A 21603-nucleotide genomic window follows, 5' to 3' on the forward strand; every position below is an offset into this window, starting at 1 on the left:
TTAAATCTGCATGTATTTCAATCACAGCACAAACATGGTTGAGCTAAGGTTCCATGTACTTGTCCAGATGGACATGGTCACACACGGGCTCCCCACCTGGGATTCAGGTGGCTTCCCCCTCATGCTGGTGGGTCCACGTGCTCCCTTTTCATCAGAGATGCCGGTAAGAGAAAATGAATCCGGTAGAGATGAAAACTTCGTGGGGTGAAGCCACGTTCCTCCCCTGCTCCCCACGTGAGCTCAGAAATGCACTGTGATTGAAACAGCGGGGCCCGGCTTCACTCCTGTGAACCCCCACATTGGGTTCTGACTCCGTTATCAAAAGCCATGAGGGTTTCATAGTTTTAGGCGAGCTGCAGCGTGCTTATGGAGGCTGAGGCTTTCTGATAAATGGCTCTACTTGAAATTTCTAGATTGAAGTACCTTTTTGTTAAGACTGGAGTACTTTTGAGTCACATTTGCTTTGATTCAGTGGCAGGGAGTCTACCTGGGGAAAGTCTAGCCTTGACTCACAGACGCCTGGGGAGCACCGATGTCTCCAGATGTGAGACTTGGATTCCCTTGTGAAGGTCTCCCTATGCGTGATGCTCTCACTTCTGTAATCCCGGGTCTGTCTCTCTTTTCCCATGATTTACCCGGATCTCAGAAGCCATCTGAGTCCCCATGGCTGGGAATGGGGCACAGCCCCTCCACACCCCATCCCTCAGCTGGGAGTCCCGGCCTCGATCTTCCCAGGTCTCCAGGTACTGCGTTTTCAGTAATGACTGGCTTAGTAGATGGATTAATAAAGGTGCACCTTGAGAATCATCCCAGCTCTTTGGTGATTCACAACATTATTTCCAGTCCTCATAACCGGCCGCAGAGGTGGGATTATTATCCTTTCATTTCAGCTAAGAAAACCGAGTTTCCCTTTGTTTCAAGGCACAAAACTAGGAACGTGATGGTTCGTCTTGGTTGAAATCCAGAGCAGTCTGGCCTCGCTCATCTCTCTCACGGCGCCTCTCCGTGTTACATTTTCTAAATATGTACAACAAGCAAATGCCATTTTTTTCCTTACGAAGGACTGTGAATGGTAAGTGCCAGTTGGAAGGAAGATCCTAGAGCATCGTGGAAAATGGGGCGATTGGAAATCAAATGATCCGTGCGAGGTCCTGGTCCCCTTCTTGCTGCAGCAACCCTGCAAGAGGGTGGCAGCCCACGAGCATCTTCTGGGGTAACTCAGTGACCATGGTGGTCCTGCCTCTTGCCAGCCTTGGGTGAGGATCCTCAGTCGCAAAAGGTTCAGGATGTGGACACACCTGTTCTCTGAAAAGTGCCTAATTCTCAAAGTGTGGTGGGAGGGTGGGTGAAACAGGCAGAGGCCCCACCCTGGCCCCTTGGCACCAGTATCTGGTTTTCAACAAGATCCCAGGGGACCGGAGAGCACAGCTGTTTGCTCTGCTCTCTGGGCCCCTTGAGGTCAGAGCTCTGTGGTCACACCTTTCACCTCCAAAGCCCAACATATGCCTGCTTGACGTAGGTGCTGAAGAAAGGCTAGTAAAGTGAATTTGGTCTTTATTCTTCTGAGGAGCTCGTGGGGTGGGTGAGGAAATCAGTTAGACAGAGGCTCCTGGGGCCCCGGGCAGGCCCCCAGCCCTCGGCTAACGGCGGGGCCATTCAAGAATCAATGAGATGGAGAAGGGGTCCAGGATAAGGAACCACGAAACGAGTGCCGCCGGTGGAAGTGGTCCTCGCTGCCATTTGAGAAGGAAAAGTAAAAATTAGAGAAATCTATCATCCCAAACTACTAGCGTCCTGTCTCCAGCTCCCACCAGTTCTGATTCCATTATTTTTTTCACCTTTGGAGCCACTAGAGGCAGCGCAACGCCACAGTCCCTTTAGGGGAGGAAACCATTTGCCGTATTTGCCCAGGACGACCCCATCCATGCCAGTTAGACATCAATCAGTGCCTGTTAATTCCTTTCCGCTCTGCTTTTCACTCTCAAACATGTCCTGGTTCGGACAATAAAATAGTGGGCGCTCTATCTTTAGGTCACCTTATATCTGCTTTTTAATTTTTCCAAGAAGTTGCTTCATAAACACTAATTCCTGCACACAACTGTCACCCCTTCCAGAAGGAGAGGGGTTTGGCAGCTTATCCACGGTTTTGGCAGGGCTGCCCTAGAATTAGCAGAGTCAAAACCGGGGGAGTGAGAATGAGTGCGTGCATGTACACCTGTGTGCGTGTGTGTGTGTGTGTGTGTGTGTGGTCATGTGAGTATTGCGGGGTGCACGTGTGGTACGTGTGGGTGGTGTGCGTGTCTGTGGTGCGAGCGTGTTCATACGCGCTTGTGTGTGTGGTGTGTGTGATGTGGTGTGGTGTGTGGGCAGACGTGAGCTGGGTGCCCGTGGCACGTGCGTGTGGAGCGGGTGTGTGATGTGGGCGTGGTGCGTGGATGGGCGGGCATGGGCACCGCTGTGTGTGCTCTGTGTGGTGTGTACGTGTACACGTGCATAAGCCCGGACGTGGGGATGGCACGTGTGTGGCGTGGGTACAGGTGTCTGTGGGGCGTGAGCACCCGTGTTCCTGCGTGTGTGGCGGGTGTCTTCGCAGGGCGCACAGGTGGAGTGGGCGTGGAGGCCTGGGTGTGTGTGTGTGATGTGTTTGTGCCTTTGACTCTCTGTGGTCGGTGTGTGCGTGTGCGTGTTGCGGTGTGTGTGTGTGTGTCCACGGTGTGTGCAGGTGGCGGGTGGGTGTGTCTGTGTGTGGAAATGGGTAGGTGTGAGGGGTGATTTTGAGCCCTTGGGGGTCGTTGGCAGTCTCCCTTCAGACCCACCTGACACCGCGGAAAGGGAGGCCTCTTCCCACCACCACCCCCGCCCCAGCACTTTGGGGAAGCCACTCTGAGAGGTGACGTGGATGGAAGGTATGGGGACACCTTCCGGGTCCGGTGAGCCCAGGCCCTGAGCCACCTGCACCCGGAGCCCTCGAGGGTGGGCCCGGGCCATGTTGTTCACGCCCAGCTGGCGACTGGCACACAGTAGGACCTCAAGAAGGATGTACTCAGGGCAGAATCACTCTGGAAGCCACTTCCCTCTGCCCTGCTCTCACTGACTTGGGGCACTCGAGGAGCGCTCCTTACTCCACATTTCATGCCCGGTGTCCGTGCGTGAGGAGAGATAACCTTCTCGCTTCAGCTCGGCGTCCCCAGCTGGCACCCCGGTACTGCATCCTCCTGGACCGACTGCAGAGGCCGCCAAGCGCAGCCAGGCGGGGCCCTTCTCTTGGTCAAGGCCAGGTTTCCACAGTGATCAGCACAGTGGCTAGATGCTGACCACGGGCGAGGACGGTTGGCCTGGCCCATGGCCGGCATGTTCCCCTGCCCAGCCCTCACCTGCTATCCCCTCTGGAAGAGCATTGCTCACGTTAGCTGAGGGCCACCTGACTTTCCCTGACCTGTCTCTTCCCGAGGCAAGAATGACCCCGGAAAGTACTTCTGAAGGCATGGTCAGTGCCGGGGCCCTTCCTCTAGAGTTGGAGAAATGGAGATGCTGTAAATTCCAGAACTCGATCCGTCGGGCCCCAGGTCTGGTCTGCAGGGTCTCTGGTCTGCATGTTTGATCTCTTGGAATCTCGGTTTCCAAAATCATCAACTAGGGACGATAACGCTTCCCACGCCGACCTAGGAGGGTATTTGCAACGATGTATGAAAGCACTTAGCCTAACGCCAGGCGCAGAGTACAGAGTCAATAAATGGTGACCATCATCCTATTATTTTAACGCATAAAAATTGAGGTTTAAAAAATAATAAATGTATCAGGAAATATGTCATCAGCAAAAATACTCAGATGGGGTCCTAATGACCTAAGATGTAAAATCATAGCAAAAGGAAGAAAAGATCTAGAAAGCAAAGGAAGCAGAGACAGCGGTCTCAGGAAAAGAAAAAAAAAAAAAAAAAGTGGGTAGAGAGAGAGTGAGCCAGAGCAGTGCAGGGCTAGCCAGCCAGAGCACAGTTTCCTCTGCTGTGACAGTGTGACAAGGGCCCGATCCTGAATCTGCAGAGCCAGACGTGGTAGAGGGACGTCGATTTGCTTTAATGTAAATATTTTGATGTCCTTTCTTTTTTCCTGAACTTTTAACCTTGCTGGTAAACAGGGTAATACAGTAAATGAATTGTTTTTCTGAGAACTGCCTTTTGAGGAAATAGGAAGAAAAAAAGGATTTTTTATTGGCTAATTGTCAGTCTCATGCATGATTAAAAGCTTCATTTTTCTGCTTCTTAACTCTGCCTTCATGAGACGCCTTGGCCACCGAAAATTGATGAAAAACACTTAAAATGTATAAACACACCAATTCAAAAAATAGCAAACCTCACACAATAAAGGGAGAAAAGTCATTCTCTAGAAGGTTTCTGAGACAAGAAAAGCAACCAATCCAAACTCCAGTTTGTTGTTTTATAGGTAGAAACTCCCCGAACTTCATCTCCCTGGAGATTCAGGCCCTGGCCTACCATCTTGGTCCATTTCCAGCCCTTGTAACTTCTGAGATGTTAATGGAAGTCAAGAGGGCATCTGAAGTCCTGACAGCAAAGGCTGAGCCTTGATGTACACATGTAATAGCCTTTCTTTCTCCACGCAGGTGGCTCACAGCCATCACTGTCCCCGTGGGTGGACTGTGCAAGAGTATTTTGTGATAAAGGAGAACCAGGACAGGGAACTAACCAGAACAAGGAAGATCTAGGTTGTAGCATGAGCTTTTCACTTGAAACTGTCATTTAACCTCTACCCTGTAATTTTCTTAACTGTTAAGTGAAGATAGAACCTTTGGGCTGTGAAGCCTCAGGGAGATGTGGTCAAAACACCAGATCTGTAACTTGCTTTGAAATAGTTGGAAGAAGAGAGAAACCCTCTCCATATCAAGTTGTGATGGAGTTGCATCAGCCTCGTAGTGGATGCTGGCAAGTCCTTGAATGTTCCTAAGACCCGACAGCAACCCCAGCCTCCGAAAACTCTTCCTCTCCTGACTTTTATACCTCCAGCTGTTGTGTCTCTCGGGTGAAGGCTGGCAGAGCCTACCTTTCAAGTCATGCCCCCATTGGAAGGGAAGCCAAGGACACTGATGATGTTTCAAGTCTCCTAAGATACAGGGCAGGGTTGAAAGGACTTCTAAGAGAGTTTCTTGCTGCCCTCTTAGAAGAAGGAGGAAGAAGCACAGGAGAAGGGGGCAGAGAAGATGAAACAAGTGCCAAAACCTTAAAAAATTTATTGATTTATTATGTATTATGTGTTTGTTTATTTTTATTGCGGTCTAGTTGATGTACAATATTATATGAATTTCAGGTGTACACACAGTGATTCACAGTTTTTAAAGGTTATATTACATTTATAGTTATTGTAAAATACTGGCCACATTCCCTGTGTTGTACAATATATCCTTGTAGTTTATTTATTTTATACATAGTAGTTTGTACCTCTTAATCCCCTACCCCTATCTTACCACTTTCCCCTTCCCTCTCCTCACTGGCAACCACTAGTTTTGTTCTCTATATCTGTGAGTCTGTTTCTTTTTTGTTATAGTCACCAGTTGGTTGTATTGTTTAGATTCCAAAACTAAGTGATATCATACAGTATTTGTCTTTCTCTGTCTGACTTATTTCACAAAGCATAATACCCTCTAGGTCCATACATGTTATTGTAAATGGATGAGTAGTATTCCATTGTGTGTGTATATATATATATATATATATATATATATATATATATATATATATAAACACTTCTTTATCCATTCATCTCTTGATGGACACTTAGGTTGTTTCCATATCTTGGCTATTGAAAATAGTGCTGCTATGAATGTTGGGGCCCATGTGCCTTTCTGAATTATTGTTTTTGGCTTTGTCAGACATATACCTAGGAGTGGAATTGCTGGGTCATATGGCAGTTCTATTTTTAGTTTTTTAAGAGACCTCCATGCTGTTTTCTGCAGTGGCTCCACCAATTTTTATTCCCACCAATTTTAAAGATGTGATTGGAAGAAAACCACAAATGTATTGAGAGAGGCAGCTCGTGGGAAGTCAATTCCTAAGGCTCTGGGTTCCCATCGTTCTCCCCTCCTGTCTTTCAGAATAAATTAAAGAATGGGCTAAAATCCAGGTTGTGTGTATGATATTTTTATCTGATGGATGACCTCATACTCTAATCAGAGCTTATCTGTGTTGTAAAGCACCCCTTTCCTGTTCTCCAGGCACCTCACTTCTGTAAATGTTATGAACATACACACATATGAGTCTACTCTGCAGAAAAGCCTAAGGAGGTCTTTGGTCCCCCGCAATTCATCTGAAGGTTTAGTTCTGGAAGGCCTGAGCTTGCATTACCAGCAAACTGTTCCACACACTGCAATAGCCTCTGTAAATCACCACTCTCCCAAATCAAACAAGGGGAGACGTCAGTAAATACTACAGAACGGAAACTTCTCCTTCATTTTCTGGACCTTTCTAGTTGACAAGGGTATCAGTCCAGTGCAACGTTTGCTGGGACTGGTGAGTCTGAATAGTCATTTGTGAGGCTTTACTTGTAAATAAATATTTTTGAGAAATTCAGTTGCCGGCAGTTCATACTTTTTTTTTCTCTTGATTCATTTCAGACTATTTTTCTTTAAAACATTTTATTTATTAAATTATAGTTGATTTACTATGGTTGACGTTGTGCTGATTTCAGATGCACAGCTTCAGATTCTTTCCCATCATAGGTTATTACAAGATACTGAATATAACTCCATGTGCTATACAGCAAGTCCTTGTTTATGTATTTTATACATACTGGAGTGTATTAATCTATTCATCTATCTATTAATCCCATACTCCTAATTTATTCCTCCCCCTCCCCTTTCCCTTTTGGTAACCATAAGTTTGTTTTCTATGTCTGTGAGTCTGTTTTGGTTTTGTAAATCTGTTGATTTGCATTTGCAATATTGAAATTGGAAAAATTGTGTGCTGTTTTAGGATGCGCTTGTAATCTTGAAAAAGTCATTTAGTTGTGGTGGTGCTTGCTGTCCCTGCTCTGGTTGGGTGGTTGATTCTAGTATCTACAGGGCTCTTCCTCCCTGGGTTCCTAGTAATGACTAGGCTGCTGGCTGTCCAGCCAGATGATGAAATAGGAGTTTTAAAAGCAAAGACTGCATGGGTAGTATTACTAAATATAGCGCCTGTGTATGTGCACGTGTGTGTTTCTATCTCGAAAGTGCTTTGCAAAGTTACATAAATACTTGTATGGAAGTTGTGGTGTGCCCCGAGAAAAGTATATTTGAAAGTATTCCTTCCACTGGTAAATAAATCTTCCCCAACAATTCATCCTCACCACTGCTAGTCACGTTTGAATCTCCTTCAGCTCTCCTTTCCTGAACCCCTGTTAGGAAAAGGGCTCCCCGAGTGTGGCAAATACTCCCTGTTTCTTATATTGAGCTCAAACAGGAAAATTCTAGTGTTTACTGGAAAAAAGAAAAAAGTAGTGCCTACTTTATATCTGTTGCACCACACTGGCTTAAATGACAAAACAAACAAACACAAGTACTGGAAAGCTGGGCCTCTCTTAAAGAAAAGGTTGTGAAATTACAGGGTTCAAATTAGGCAAAACTTTCAAATCCTCTAAGAGTAACATGTTGGGGTGTCATTTAGATCCCCCCCTCCCAGTGCCTGTAAAAATAGATTTTTAGCTTGATTTATGCCAGTGTTTGTACGATCTCCTCTGATTCCTCCTTAAATTCAAGGAGAAATACATCTTTCCATCAAATTGAGACATGAAAATAATGTTTATTGAAAACCTTTGAGCATATTTGTTTTAAAAAAAGCACTTCCATACACTCATCCATGGCCCATTCCTCCCCATTTCAAGATGGAGAAATGAAGACTCAGAGCGGGCAAACGAATTGCCCCAAACGACCCCGTTAGGAAGCGGCAAGGCTGGTACTCGGAGTGGGTTTATTTAACCAAACTGTTTAAAATGTGAACTTAGTTTGTGAAACAACCTCATGTGGTTGGTATTATTGTCCCCAGTTTATCACCCATCACCAGGCCCAAGGCAAAGTCATACAACTAAAGACCAGCAGGACCAGAGCAGGGGAGATAAACGCTCCTGAGCGCTTTAGGGTTTGCGCATTTCCTCTCCTCCGGGTCCAAGTGCAGGATGGACGCGAGTAAGGAACCTACTTCCAGAAAGGGGCTCCCCTCTGAGAGTCGATGCCTTTCCCTCACTCTGTAGGTCCAGAAGGCTTGTTCTGCCTAGACTGACACAGAAACACGCGGCTCTCCTTTTTTCTGTGTCTCATCACAGAAAGGAGGTACGAAAACTTGGGAAACGGGAGACCTCCCTTTTCTGGAGTCACCAGCAATCAGCTCCAAGAAGCTGAAAACAAACCCTCGGCAGGGAGCGTGGAGGCCTCTGTCGGGGATTCTCCAAGTCTCTGGCGTGGCGGCACAGCGACCAGATGCTCCTGTTTCAACATCGGGCCTGTGTGGATGGCACCCAATAGGGCATCTCGGGCAAAGCAATGCGGTCCTTCAGTCCTGCGATAAACCCTCGTCCCGCTGACAGCTCCTTCGGCTTAGCGCTGAACAGTCGGTGAAGGTCAGATACAGGATCTGTTCTTCTCGCCTATGAAGACATTTAAAAAAAGGCTCTGCACACTCACCCCCAAGTCAGGACCTTGATCACTGTGGACTGACAATGTACTGTGAGGAGAGGGAGGGAAAATCCTTTCCCTGAAAGTTCCCATCCATCGTTGAGTAAACATCATAAATCTATGGCAGAAACAGGCTGTCTGTACTCCAGTTAGCTCCTGCTACAATTGTAGTTTCCAGGCTTGATGCCCTAAACGTGAATAACGTCGTAGCCCAGCACAGGTCTGATTAAGGAGGTGACTTTGCCAACCTCAGGGTCAGAGAGGGGCTCCCCGCTCCCTTCCTTTATTCCCTGTGGCTTAGTAACCACTTCAGCAAATCTCCCCATTAAATATACAACGCAAGTGAGTGCAATAGAAGCTAAAGGATGCGGCGGGTAAACACCAGCGTCTCTCCTGGCAGACCTTGCTGGGTGACAGAGAGCAGCCCTGCTCCGTTTGCCCTCCGGAATCTTAAATGTCCCCCATCACGAATGCCAGGATAAAAGTGGCTCACACCTTGCTTCTGCCCACTGGTCTTCAGTCTGTGGGTTACACTTCCAGGACCATCTGCTTCCCAGGCGGTCACGTGGTCTATGCATGGAGTAGCTGGGTGTTCCCTAGGTACGTGTGACGTGATTGATGCCCACACATGGCATCTGAGAACGGGGCTGAGGGTCACACCCAGGAGGTGACTTGAATTATTAGCACCTAACATCCAATCAGGAAAGAGCGGGGCTTTTTGTCTTGCCCAGATGGTGCCAGCCCCTCAAATATGATTATGGGTCCCTTGAATAATTCCTGGATGGAAGCCATATTTGTTGAGCTCTTAATGCATGTTGGGCACACTTAATAAGAAATGCCGAGTCTTCTGCGAGGTGGCAGAGGGTCTCTGCACATGTGACCTTATTCACTGTCCATAACAATCTTGTCCAGGTGATGAATTGTCTCCGTGTTTTTCACCTGAGATCAAGCTGAGGCTTATTATGGGGTGACAGTAATGGAGCTGGAATTTGAGCCCCACTCTGACTCCAGATTCAACATTCTTAAGCAGTAAAACTTTCCTCCCTCCCCATCCCTGTTTCTATTCTCATCCTCCTAACACACACACACACACACACACACACACACACACCCTTGTGTGGGCCAGTAATACCAACAACTTACCACAGCACAACTGCATTGGGCCAAATTATAGGGATTTAGAGTCTAAAGTTTCCATGATATTGAGGCTTTATAGAGTCAGTATTTCAGGTAAGTTTGTATTTATTTATTTATTTATGGCTGCGCTGGGTCTTCGTTGCTGTGCGCGGGCTTTCTCTAGCTGCGGCGAGCAGGGGCTACTCTTCGTTGTGGTGCGCGGGCTTCTCATTGTCGTGGCTTCTCTTGTTGCGGAGCACGGGCTCTAGGGGCATGGGCTTCAGTAGTCATGGCACGTGGGCTCAGTAGTTGTGGCTTGCGGGCTCTAGAGCACAGGCTCAGTAGTTGTGGCACACGGGCTTAACTGCTCTGCGGCATGTGAGAATTTTCCAGACCAGGGCTCGAACCCCTGCCCCCTGCATTGGCAGGCGGATTCTTAATCACTGCGCCACCAGGGAAGCCCTTCAGGTAAGTTTTGATTTTCTCTTAAAACAGGGTTCAGCAAAATTTTTCTCTAAAGGGCCAAATAGTAAAGGTTTTAGGCTTTGTGAGTCTCTGTCATGACGATTCAACTCTACCACTGTAGCACAAAAACAGTAAGAGGCAATATGGAAAAGAATGGGAGTGGCTGTGTTTCAATAAAACTTTATTTACCAAGACAGGCAGTGGGCCAGATTTGGCCCAGGGGCCACAGGCTGAGACCCTATAGTTTGAAACTCAAGCCATCATTAAAATACCCTAGGGTTTTAGACACTGGGTCTGTCTAACCTATCAGAAGCAAGGCGGGAGCCAGGGCCCTTGCAGTAAGGGGGCAGAAGTCGACAACTGTTTAAGAAGCACTGCGGCCAACATTGCTACAATCCCCAGATAGCCAGACCAGCAGGTCTCAACATGTGTTCCACAGAGACATAGCGACAAGCATTTTGCCAGAAAAGAGTCCTCTGGACTAGTAAGTTCTGGAAACGTTGCGCTAGAGAATTAAACTGTTTCCATTACTGCAAGACTTCTCAGGGCCTTTAATGTGCTAATAATCCTATTAATCTCCAGGAAGGGAAAGCAGTTCTAGTCTCCCCTTCTGGCCTGAACTCGGGCACAGTCCTTTGCGTGTAGAGCGTGGTGTCTGCACTCTGGGAAGACTGTTCTAGACCCAGGTCCTAAAGTGTTTCACACTGTCTTACTTTTCTACCTCTTGTCCCACCTGTTCCCACTTGAGGGCACCCACCTCAGCTGCTACCACGCACACAATAGCCCACTGCATCCTCAGAGCAACACTGCGGTCCGGTCCGGGACTTTGGACACTGTGTCTCCCATGACCCAGTGTGGATGAGGTCAGCGTGGAGGGTGTGAGAAGGACAGGGTTGACGTGGAGGCTGGTGCATCTCTTTCCTCTGTTTCTACAACCTGCTGCTTGAAGGTCTGGTATTTATGATCTGCTAGAATGTTCCAGAACCTCAAGAGTCTCCTGTGCTAGGTGGAAAATCTCCATAAGAACACAGACTCAGAGCTTCATGAAGCCTGACACAGGAACAGTTGGCTTTAGTCAGGAAATGTAGGGACTCTGATGGGAGCACGGATACGGGACATTTATGCCCGGAAGGTCATCACCTTCTGAGACCTCGGTGAGAAGGCAGGACTTGAGGTCGGGAGTCACTGCTGTTGTGGAGAAACCATCCAGGGAGGGTAGTTTGGGGCAAGACTTAGCTCTGAGGAGCTTTTGGTGCATCATCTCTACAATAGAAATGCTGATGCCTGCAAGCCTGGGCTGGGAGCATGGGGGCTGGTGGGGAGGTGTGTGAGAGAGCTTTGCAATGAAGGCTGAGTGATTGTTTGGAGGAAGCGTCTGGGAGCAATTCAGACCTCTCTGGGTCCTTGCGAGGAGCTAGGCATTGTGGCAAAGCTTGTGATTTGACTTACAGGACAAGCTTCTTTAAGCACATGCTTTAGCCGCCGGCTTTGAGCCCACTCTTGAAAACTAAGCAGTAAATAATGAGAGGCCTAAAAAGCTCCATCCAGTCGGAAAAGACCTCCAGCATATGGAACACAGCGGTTGATGGGGGAGGGCCTCTGCCCCTCCACGGGGCAGTGGTCAAGGGGTTCCTGAGCCTTATTTATAATGTGTAGTATTTTACGAGGAGGCTGTGAATTATTTCTGTAATTGAAAGTTGGTTTTTAAAAAAGACAAAGGGAATCAGGAAAAAAGATGTGACTTTAGGCGTAGACTCATTTCCATCTCAAAACGATGGGCGAGTCCTGTGAAAATGTCCTTAGATTTGTTGATCTGTTGTTATCACCCCGTTTTGTTTTTCTCTCTCTCTCTCTCTTTTTTTCCATTTGTGTGGCCACCTGACTTTCCTAGTGGTGATTACTAAGAAAACTCCTAAACTGAATCAAAACAACAATGACAAAAGCAAAAACAAAGACCCAAGTCCCCAGCAGCACAACTCAGACCCTTTTGGCTAGTGTGGGTTTTCCACAGGCCGTCTTTGTGTTTCAAATGCACCTGTTTCCTTTTTTCTTTCTTATTTCCCCGAGAACCACTGAGAAGCCCTCCCTCGTTCCCAGGGGCCCAAAAGGACCTCCCTGTGGTGGGACCCACACGGGCCTTGGGGCCATGCATTTCTGGCAGAGCTGGGGAGCCCCATCTTCCTTCCCCCCACCTCCCCACCCCAGGATGAAGGGCCTTCCCAGGTGAGGCTCGCCCTCCACCCAGGCAGGTGCCTGCTCCTAAAGCCAGGTTTCAGGGAAAGCCTTCTGTGGCTCTCTCCCTCATCCTTGGTCTTTCAGAGGAGACTTTTTTTCTTTTCTTGGCCACACCGCAGCAGCTTGCGGGGTCTTAGTTCCTCCGACAGGGATGGAACCCGTGCCACCTGCAGCGGAAGCGTGGAGTCCTAACCACTGGACCGCCAGGGAATTCCCTCAGATGAGACATTTTATGGGCAAAGGGACCCCCTTCTTATGAGGAATCAGTCCACAGGGAGACACTACCCCTATCAGTGGGGCCCTTGTATCTCCTGCCTAGAAAGTACAGTCCCCTGTTTCCTCCTGGGTTGTGAGAAATTGGTTCTAATCCTTCCATTTCCATAGTCTCACCTCCCCAGCGTCTCCATTTTACAAATGAGAGCTTCCAGGCCTCTCTCTGACCCAGGCAGGCAAAGTGAATGTGGCCTCCCCTCACCACAGTGAGCCCGGAGAAAGAGCGTGCAGGTTATGAGCCAGACAGGCATGAGTTCAAATCCCAGCCCTGACCCTGACTAGCTGTGTGATCCAAGGCCACTCACCTAACCTCTCTGAGCCTCAGTTTCCTCATTTCTAAAATGGGGACAAGACTAAACCCTGCCCCGTGGGGTTGTTGCAGGGGAGAAGTGACGCAGTGCCTGTGCAGGGCCCAGCGCTAGTGCCCAGTGGAGGGGTTTCCGAGCGGGGCCTGACAGCTCACCAGGAAAGGCTGCGGCCCGTCCATCCCGGGGAGGCCGTGCCAGATCAGAGGGAAGCTCAGCAAGCCACTTGAAAGGGACCTTGACTCATTTTGTGGTAACTGAACGTGCAGCTCAGGAAGTGCTTCGCAAGAGCGAACTGGGCTCCAGCCGCCCCCTCGTACCCCTGCCCTCTGCTCCGAACCTTCGGCGGGAGGATGCGGCTCCCAGCAGCGTTCCCGGCCTGAGCTGGTGCGCATGCGCATGGACCGCCCGGCCCGCGCATGCGCACTGCCAGCCCACTGAAGGCTCGCAGGGGTGGGGTCCGTGGCCGGAAGGCAACCCGCCCGACCACTTGGGTCCACCCCTGAGGCCAGGCGCTCCACTTTCTGAGCCTCTTGTAACTGGCGCTCCCACGTGTCAGCCCAGCGCCCAGCACTTGACATTTAATAGTCACAAGCAGCCCCCCTGGAAAGTACTAAACTTCTCAGCATTTAAGGATGGGGAAACTGAGGCACGCAGAGGTTATGAAATGCGCAGGCACATGGAGGATGATGTGTCCGGAGCTGGGATTTGAACCCGGGGAGTTGGACTGCAGGGGCTGCCTCTTAACCTAGCCGCTGGCATCGAGAGCCTGGCACACGGTAGGTCTCAGTGGTTCCTAATAGGAGTGGAGATGGGGCCACTGCACGTGATGTTGTGAGTATGGCGGGAAAGAGGGTGTAGGGTGACCTCAACCCCTGCTGCTGTTTCCTGGTGGGTGGGGGAGGGGCTGTGAATGTGGAGGAACCTCAGGGCATGTGGCAGGGTCCCCTCTGGCTCCTGGTGGGCTGCCCCCCAAGCCTCTGGTATCAGCTGCCCTGGGAGTTGGCATGGTCATGTCCACTGCACTCTCTTAGACCCTCCAGAACCCCGGGTTTCCCACTGAACACCCCAAGGACACCGGCAGCAGGTGCCCAAGTAGCAGGTACTGAGGCCATTGGAGAACCATGGGGTGACCTGCTGGGAGGCCGGTGCCGCTGGGGACCAGAGACTGGATGAGGTGGGGAACCTCTGAGAGGAAGAGTCTGCCTGGCCGTAAGCCCTGATCCGTCCACCCTCATCTGCCATCCGCAGGCTGGCCAGGTGGGGTTTCCAGGGAGAGGGAAGTGGGGGAGTGAAGTGACATGGGAAGGGGGGTGGCACAGAATTGCAGAGCTGGCCCCCAGGCCCTGAGAAGAGCAGATCGTCCTCTGTCCCCTGCCTCAGAGGCCTTGGGGAGCAAGAACTTTGTACATTGAGCTGTACCCCTGCTGGGAAGTCAGGGTCTGTCCTAGCTCCTCATTCAAGGCACGTACGCTTATCCCCAAGGCAGTTAAAAACCCCGAGTTGCCCAACTTGGTCCGGGGAAGCCTGGCCCATCGTCCCACACCCCCTTACAGCCCGAGCCCTGGCTGCTAGGCCTGGTCTGTCTGGCCTTCAAGGCCAGACAGTGACCTGCATCCTGGAGTCCACGTGTCGAGGAGGAAGCTGCCATTCTGACGGCCCAGAAACATCTGTTCCCCATTCGTCATTGTCGAGCTCTGATGTCTTTGGGGGCTAAGTCTGAAGGACAGTTTTTACTGTTGTAACCAAAAAAGCAAAAGGAAACAAACAATTACAGGCCTCCTTTATTTCAGAACTTTTGTGTGTGTCAGTGGAAAGCCATTCCAGTAAACAGGAGCTTTGACCCAATTACCCTCCCCTATGATGAGTCGCTGGGACGTCTCCTCTGTCCGCTCCCCTGCTTCACACCCCACTGTGCTGGGAAGTGTTGAGATAAATACATTTGGGCTGAGGCTGGAACAAAAAGAGCAGAAAATGTTTCATTTTCACCTGGGCTTGTCTGTGCATCTTTCAGAGGATACCTGTGACGGGCCCGTGTGCCTGATGCTCTGGGATCAAAATGCCTTGAGTAACAGCGGCTGCTCTCAGAGCAGCACCATTGTTTACCTTTCTAGCCTGTAGCTCAGCTCCTACTCTGAGCTGGATGTTTCCAATATGCGCTTGTTCATACAATGGATACGCTAGTTCAGACTCACGGGAACTGTGGCGGCACCCAGATCAGCCCTGAGAGCTCTTACAGCCTTCCCACCCTGGGCCCTGGCAAGCGCGAGTGTCGCCAGATTCAGAACAGCCATAAGATGCCCTGTCTGCTGGAGGCTGAGGGCAGGTGAGCCGTCCTTCTGGAGCTAATGAAGGACCACCGCTTGTCCCAGAGCTCTACTGAGCCCCGGAGGACTCTCCCACTTAGGTAGAGGTTCTGGGTTGGGGCGTGAGGACGATGCTCCCCAGCAGGAGGCAGGGTCTGTGTTCCTGGGATGTGACAAGTGAGCCCCTTGGCCCCTCTCTACCTTCCTGCTTGTCATGCAAAGTGTTTTGGTTTCCTGTGGCCGCTGTAATACCCTTGGTGGCTTAAAACAACACAAGTGTATTCTCTGACAGATCTGGACGCCAGACGCCCCAAATCAGTCTCACTGGGGTCAAGGCAAAGTATCGTTCTGTTTTGGAGGCTTTAGAGGAGATTCAGCTTCCTTGACTGTTCCAGCTTCTAGAGGCTGCCTGCACCCCTGAGTAGTACTGATACTTGAAGAAGCCTAGTTACAAAGATGCAACCAAAGCCTGTCAGGAGAGCTGCAGTATGTTCGGGGCTACCCATCTCTGTTGCATCCAGTTTCCGCTGGGGCAGGGCCCCTTCCTTCCATTGTAATATCTTGGGGAGGGGGCATGGCTGCAAAAGCCACACCAGAGCGAGAGGTATCAGTTCTTCCCTGCCTCTTTTGGTGCAGCCGGTGGGGGACACATCACCACGCTCCGTCATTGGGATGCTGTTTTCTGAGACTCGGGTACCTACCTTGTTCAGCTCAGCAGTGCCCCCCCGACCACATTAGTCCTGCTTTGTGCCTGTTTTTGCCATTCTCTTCTCCTCCCTGCCCATTCCCAAACCCAGCGACCCAGCCTTCCCCGTGATTCAGGGAACTGCCATGTTCTTAGCACACAGGCCCTTTGTGATGGAGTTCAAAGATGAAAATTCTGTTGCTTGCACTCAGGACCTGTGATACAAGGATTGTTTACTGTGTTGAATAAACGGAGGACTTGAGAATTCATTTTAGTGCCATCTTACAAATGGCTTGATGCGTCTTGGAAACCAGGTCCCGGCATCAAGACCCTGGCTGCTGTTAAGGAGGGGTGTGCCGGGGGTGCTTTGCGGGGGAGGGGCAGCGGTAGAGGATGGAGTTGGTTTTACTGATCTCTGCCCCTGCTTATCTATTGTACAACAACAGGCTCTTCGATTACATACAATGGCATCATTATTGCCAGAGCCGTGATGGGGTTCAGAATGTGCTACTCCAAGATAGGGCACCTGGACGTATCGGGTATTTTAAGCTGAAGGGACTTGAGAAAATACAGCTGGAAACTTACCCTGACCTCTACCCCACTTGCCCTTCTTCCCTGAAACAGGTCATAAAACCTCATGTGAGAGGTGCCCTCCCTTTACCTGGAGGAAAAGAGCATCCTTATCTCTAAAGACAGAGAGACGCCAAGAAGAACCCTAACAAACAGACCTTGTTAAGATCCCCCCAGTTTAATACACTCATACTCCTTCACCTGTCATATTCCTCCATGCCTGGACGCTCCTTATTAAACCCAGCACAAAACACTCAGGTCTAACTGTCACTTTGGGTCTTCATTTCCTTATGAAGGCTTCCAGATCACGTAAAACTTCCGTTAAATAAATGCATACGCTTTTCTCCTGTTCATCTTTGTCAGTTTAGTTTTCAGACCCCAGGACCCCACAATGATCAAGGAAAGACTTTTTCCTCTCCTTCAGCCCTATATTTTTTCATTAAACTCCCACTTACCCGGCTATGTGCAGGACACAGAGGATACAGAAGCAGAAATGAGGGTTAGTAACGGCAGGCCAGAGCCTTAGTGAGTGCTGGCCGCGTTTTTGTTTAGTTTCATCTCTGAAGCACCTCAGTGTGCAATGCATATTTGTTGAATGAATGAATGAATGAATGAATGAAGGTTGCAGTCCAAACCAGCCTTCTTGCTGGTGGACCGACGTGCCCATCTAAAGCTGCAGGCACGCTTCAGCAACAAACCCCCAAACCCAGCTGAAGAGCAGTGAACGTTGCTCATTTCCTTTTTGTTTTGTGTATATGTTTTACCCCTCCAGGACTCCCATGGACCAAAAACAAAATCAAAACTCGAATCCCCAACTCGGGCTTTTACTTGAAGCTAAGAGGGCTCAGAAAGGGGCAGTGAATATTGATGCTGTACAGTTTTCAAGCATTTTGGAATGACATAGATCTAAAGAAAACAACAAGAAGTAAATATTCTTTATCATCAGAATGGATAGCTGTGAAATTTACAGGTAACTTACAGTTGTTAAAAACTCTTTCTAAACTGTGGGTCTTCTTGGAAACTAACCTGGTGTCCTTGGGCTGGAGGTACCAAGAACAGCCAAGAGAGACTGATTGTAGCTGAGATCCAAGGAGTCATGGGATGGGGTGGATGATATCAAACAGAACTCAAAGCCAGGAGAACTGGCTGAAACAGGCAGGATGTAGGTGGAGACACCCACATCAAGAAGCCTTTTGAACAGAGGCTCTATCTAAGTCAGGAGGCAGCTGCCCTGTGGAGAGGGACAGCCTCTGACCAGCAACTCCTGACCTGCTGGCAGGGTAACTGAGAAATTTCCTGAGATACTGGGCTTTCGGTGCTAAAACGGGGACAGTCTCAGGCCAGCTGGGATGGTGGGTCACTCAGGTTCCCATCTGTCTCTAGCATTCTGTAGCAATGAAAGAGCCTCAGTCCCCGGGGCCACCAAGATGCCCCTGTTGTCCACTGGTTACGCTTGGGGTGGGAGTGGGGTGAGAATAGGGGGAAGGATAACCCTACCATCCCCTCCTGGAGCAGAAGAAGGGCTTTTCTAGGATTTTGGACTCTGGAGTGGAAGGTGAATGCTTAAAAACCTTTAGGATTTCATGGGAATAATAAGATTTTCTATTTAACAATAAATTTTAATATTCAAACAAATGCAGACATGTTTCTCAGAGTTGGGACTGAGTCGGTGTAGAAAATATCCTTTCTCAGGGAAGGACTGGGGGTATGGGATTAGCAGATTTAAACTATTATATATAGGATGGATAAACAACAAGGTGTAGGGCACAAGAAACTATATTCAATATCCTAGGATAAACTGTAATGGAAAAGAATGTTTTAAAATGTCTATATGTGGGCTTCCCTGGTGGCGCAGTGATTGGGAGTCCGCCTGCCGATGCAGGGGACGCGGGTTCGTGCCCCGGTCCAGGAAGATCCCACATGCCGCGGAGCGGCTGGGCCCGTGAGCCATGGCCGCTGAGCCTGCGCGTCCGGAGCCTGTGCTCCGCAACAGGAGAGGCCGCAACAGTGAGAGGCCCTCGTACGGCAAAAAAAAAAAAAAAAAAAAGTCTGTATGTGTGTAACTGAGCCACTTTGCTTTACACCAGAGATGGGCACAATGTAAATCAACTATCCTTCAATTTAAAAAAATAATTAAAAAAAAAAGGAAATATCCTTTCTGTAGAGGTGAAACTGCACTGGAGTTCATTTGAATTTCAAAGGGAGTGCAGCTTACTTTGAGGCAACACAGCTCAATGAATCGAACTGTGGCATGTCTTATTACCAGGCGTCCACCTTAGTGCAGAGGGACTCTGGAATCTAGATTTGGAGTCGTGAGGTCTCTGGCCACTGTTTCCCCTTCTCTCTTCCCAGACGCTGCTTCTCTCATGGCCCATCTCTCATATTTTGATCCTCTAGAAATGCGCAAATAACTCAACTGCATGTCAGAAGTGCAAAAAACTTTAACTTTCATCTTTTTTTTTTTGTTAATATCTAAGCTCATCTTGCACTCAAAGCCCCTTTCCTATTGGTAGCAACAAAATTTTTCATTTAACTAACTGAAGAGTCCTCAGTTTCCACTGCTTTAAAACTTAGACTCGGTGAGATCTAAGTTTCTGATGTCACCCAAGGTTTTCTTCCCCCTTTTCCCTTTCCAAGACACAGTCCAGGCGCCAGAAGTGGATCTGTGTGCCCTGTCACATTCAGAAAGGAGGCTCTGGCCTCCCAAGGAAGCAGAGTTCCTCCCTCCTGGTCTTTGGTCATCAGCCTCTGACCTCACCGTGTCCCCCACCTTGGCATCTGTGTCTGGGGTTACTTGTGGGCTGTTCTCACCATGGGCACAGCGCTAAGGGCTGCTGTGACCTGTGTCTGTCCTCACATTGGCTGGGAAGTCATCAGTGGCAGGATTATACCACAATTTGTTTATCTAGTCACCTGTTGATGGTAGTTTGGGCTATTTCCAATTTTGGGGTCCTGTGAATAAAGCTGTGAAGAATATGTGCAAGTCTGTTTGTGGACAAATGTTTTTTATTTTTTTCACTGGGGAAAATGCCTAGGAGAAATACCTAGGTCATACTGTAAGTGTATGTTGAATTTATAAGTAAAAGCGATTGTGTGTTCCCACCAGGAAAGTACAAGAGTTCCAGTTGTTCTACGTCTTTGCCAACATTTGCAAGGGTCAGTCTTTATAAAATTTTAAGCATTCTAGCGCATGAGAAATGATATCTCATTGTGGTTTTAATTTGCATTTGTCTAATTAATTATGTTGAGCACCTTTGCACGTGTTTATTGGTCACCTGCAAAGTGTCTCTGCTTGTTCTTTGCCTATTTTTAATACTGGATTGTATATCTTTCATTATGGATTTATAGCAATTCTTTATTCTGGATACAAGTACTTTGCCAGTTAAATATATTGTGAATATTTTCTCTCAGTCTGTGGCTTGTCTCTTTTTAAAGAGAAGAATTTGATGAGGACCAATGTATCATAAAAATTTTTATTAGGGCTTTGCATGTCCTAAGAAATCTCTGCCTGCCCCAAGATTGCCAAGATCTTCTATGTTTTCTTCCACAGGTTTCGTAGCTTTAGGATTTTACTCTTAAGTTTATAATGGATAAACCTAAATACGTGCTGATTAATTTTTATTTGGAGATTTTCTAGATACTCTGTTGGTGATTTCTAATTCCCGTGTGGTCAGAAATACATGCTGTATGCCATCGTATAGATCACAGGCAAAAACAATTACTGGTTATCTCTAAAAGAAATTACAGAAGGATAAAAAGGTAGTCTTTTATTTTGCTCACATGTTTACCATTTTTGGTAGCTTCTTTCCCTGTTGAAGACCCAGGTTTCCTTCTGATGTCATTTCTCTTCAACCTGAATAACTTCCTTTCACATTTCCTGATGAAGAATTCTCTCAGCTTCATTTAATTAAAAATGTCTAGGACCCGAATTTTTTGAAGGATTTATTTAACTGGATGTAGAACTTTAGCATTAATCATTTCATTATCTTATCGTCCCATGATCTCTGGCTTCATTGCTTCTGATAAAAAGTCAAATGTGATTCATCTTTGTATCTGTGTCATTTTCTTCTCTGGCTGCTCAAAACATTTTATTTTTCAGCAGTTTAACTGTGACATGCCTCTTTCTGTGGTGTGTGTGTGTATGTTTATCTTCCTTGGAGTTTATTGAGATTCTTGGGGTTTACAGGTTAATGTTTTCCATCAGATTTAGGACGTTTTCAACCATATTCTTTTAAATACTTTTCCTGCCCATTTTCCCTCTCTTCCCCTCTGAGATTCCAATTACACGTTTATTATAATGCTTGGCATTGTACCAAATGTCACTGAAGCTCTGTCATTTTAAAAAATCTGCTTTGCTCTGTGTTTTTAAGATTGGCTAATTTGTATTGGCCCGTCTTGTAGGTCACTTATCCTTTTTTCTGTTGCCTCCAAGATGTTAGAGCGATCCACTGAATTTTTCACTTATGAGTCTTGTCAGTTCTGGAACTTCCATTTGGTTCTTTTTAAAGAATCGTTTCTGTTGCTCCGCTGAGATTCTCTACCTCTTCACTCATTATGGCAATGTTTTCCTTTAATTCCTCAAATATATTTATAATAGCTGTCAATACCATAAATTTCCAGTCTGCTAATTCCAACATCTGGGTTACCTTGGAGTTCTGTTGATTGATTTTTCTCTTGAGTAGGGGTCACATTTTTCTGTTTCTTTGAATATCTAGTAGTTTTTTTTACTGTATACTGTTTTTGTGGACAATGTGTTTAGAGACTCTGTATCTTTTGTCTTGCTTTGATGATAGCAAGGCAGTTAATTATGGCATATCACCTTGAAGTTGTGGAAGCTTGATTTTTACTCTTTAAGATGGATCTGTTTTGATAGTTTTCTTAGTCTGAGGGAAATGTCTTTAATCCTGGGACATAATCTTTGCTCCCCTCCCCTCCCCCTTCCCTGGATATCAATAGAAAGTCCAACATGTTTATGAAATCTCTCCTGGAAAA

At 47.9% G+C, this 21603-nt stretch overlaps 1 long non-coding RNA gene across 7 annotated transcripts in view; it reads left to right on the forward strand.

Moving 5' to 3' along the window:
• LOC116764525 overlaps positions 1 to 21603 on the forward strand; it is a 138595-nt gene that overhangs the window by 60042 nt on the left and 56950 nt on the right. For 3 of the 7 annotated variants that reach the window (XR_004352921.1, XR_004352920.1, XR_004352919.1), the window contains exon 2: positions 17384 to 17581. The exons of the other annotated variants lie outside the window; for them this stretch is intronic. This is a non-coding gene — a long non-coding RNA (uncharacterized LOC116764525). The remainder of the gene's footprint in view (positions 1 to 17383; positions 17582 to 21603) is intronic. 7 annotated transcript variants of the gene reach the window in all.

Source organism: Phocoena sinus, chromosome 13 (assembly GCF_008692025.1).
Source record: "Phocoena sinus isolate mPhoSin1 chromosome 13, mPhoSin1.pri, whole genome shotgun sequence".
Taxonomy (NCBI): domain Eukaryota; kingdom Metazoa; phylum Chordata; class Mammalia; order Artiodactyla; family Phocoenidae; genus Phocoena; species Phocoena sinus.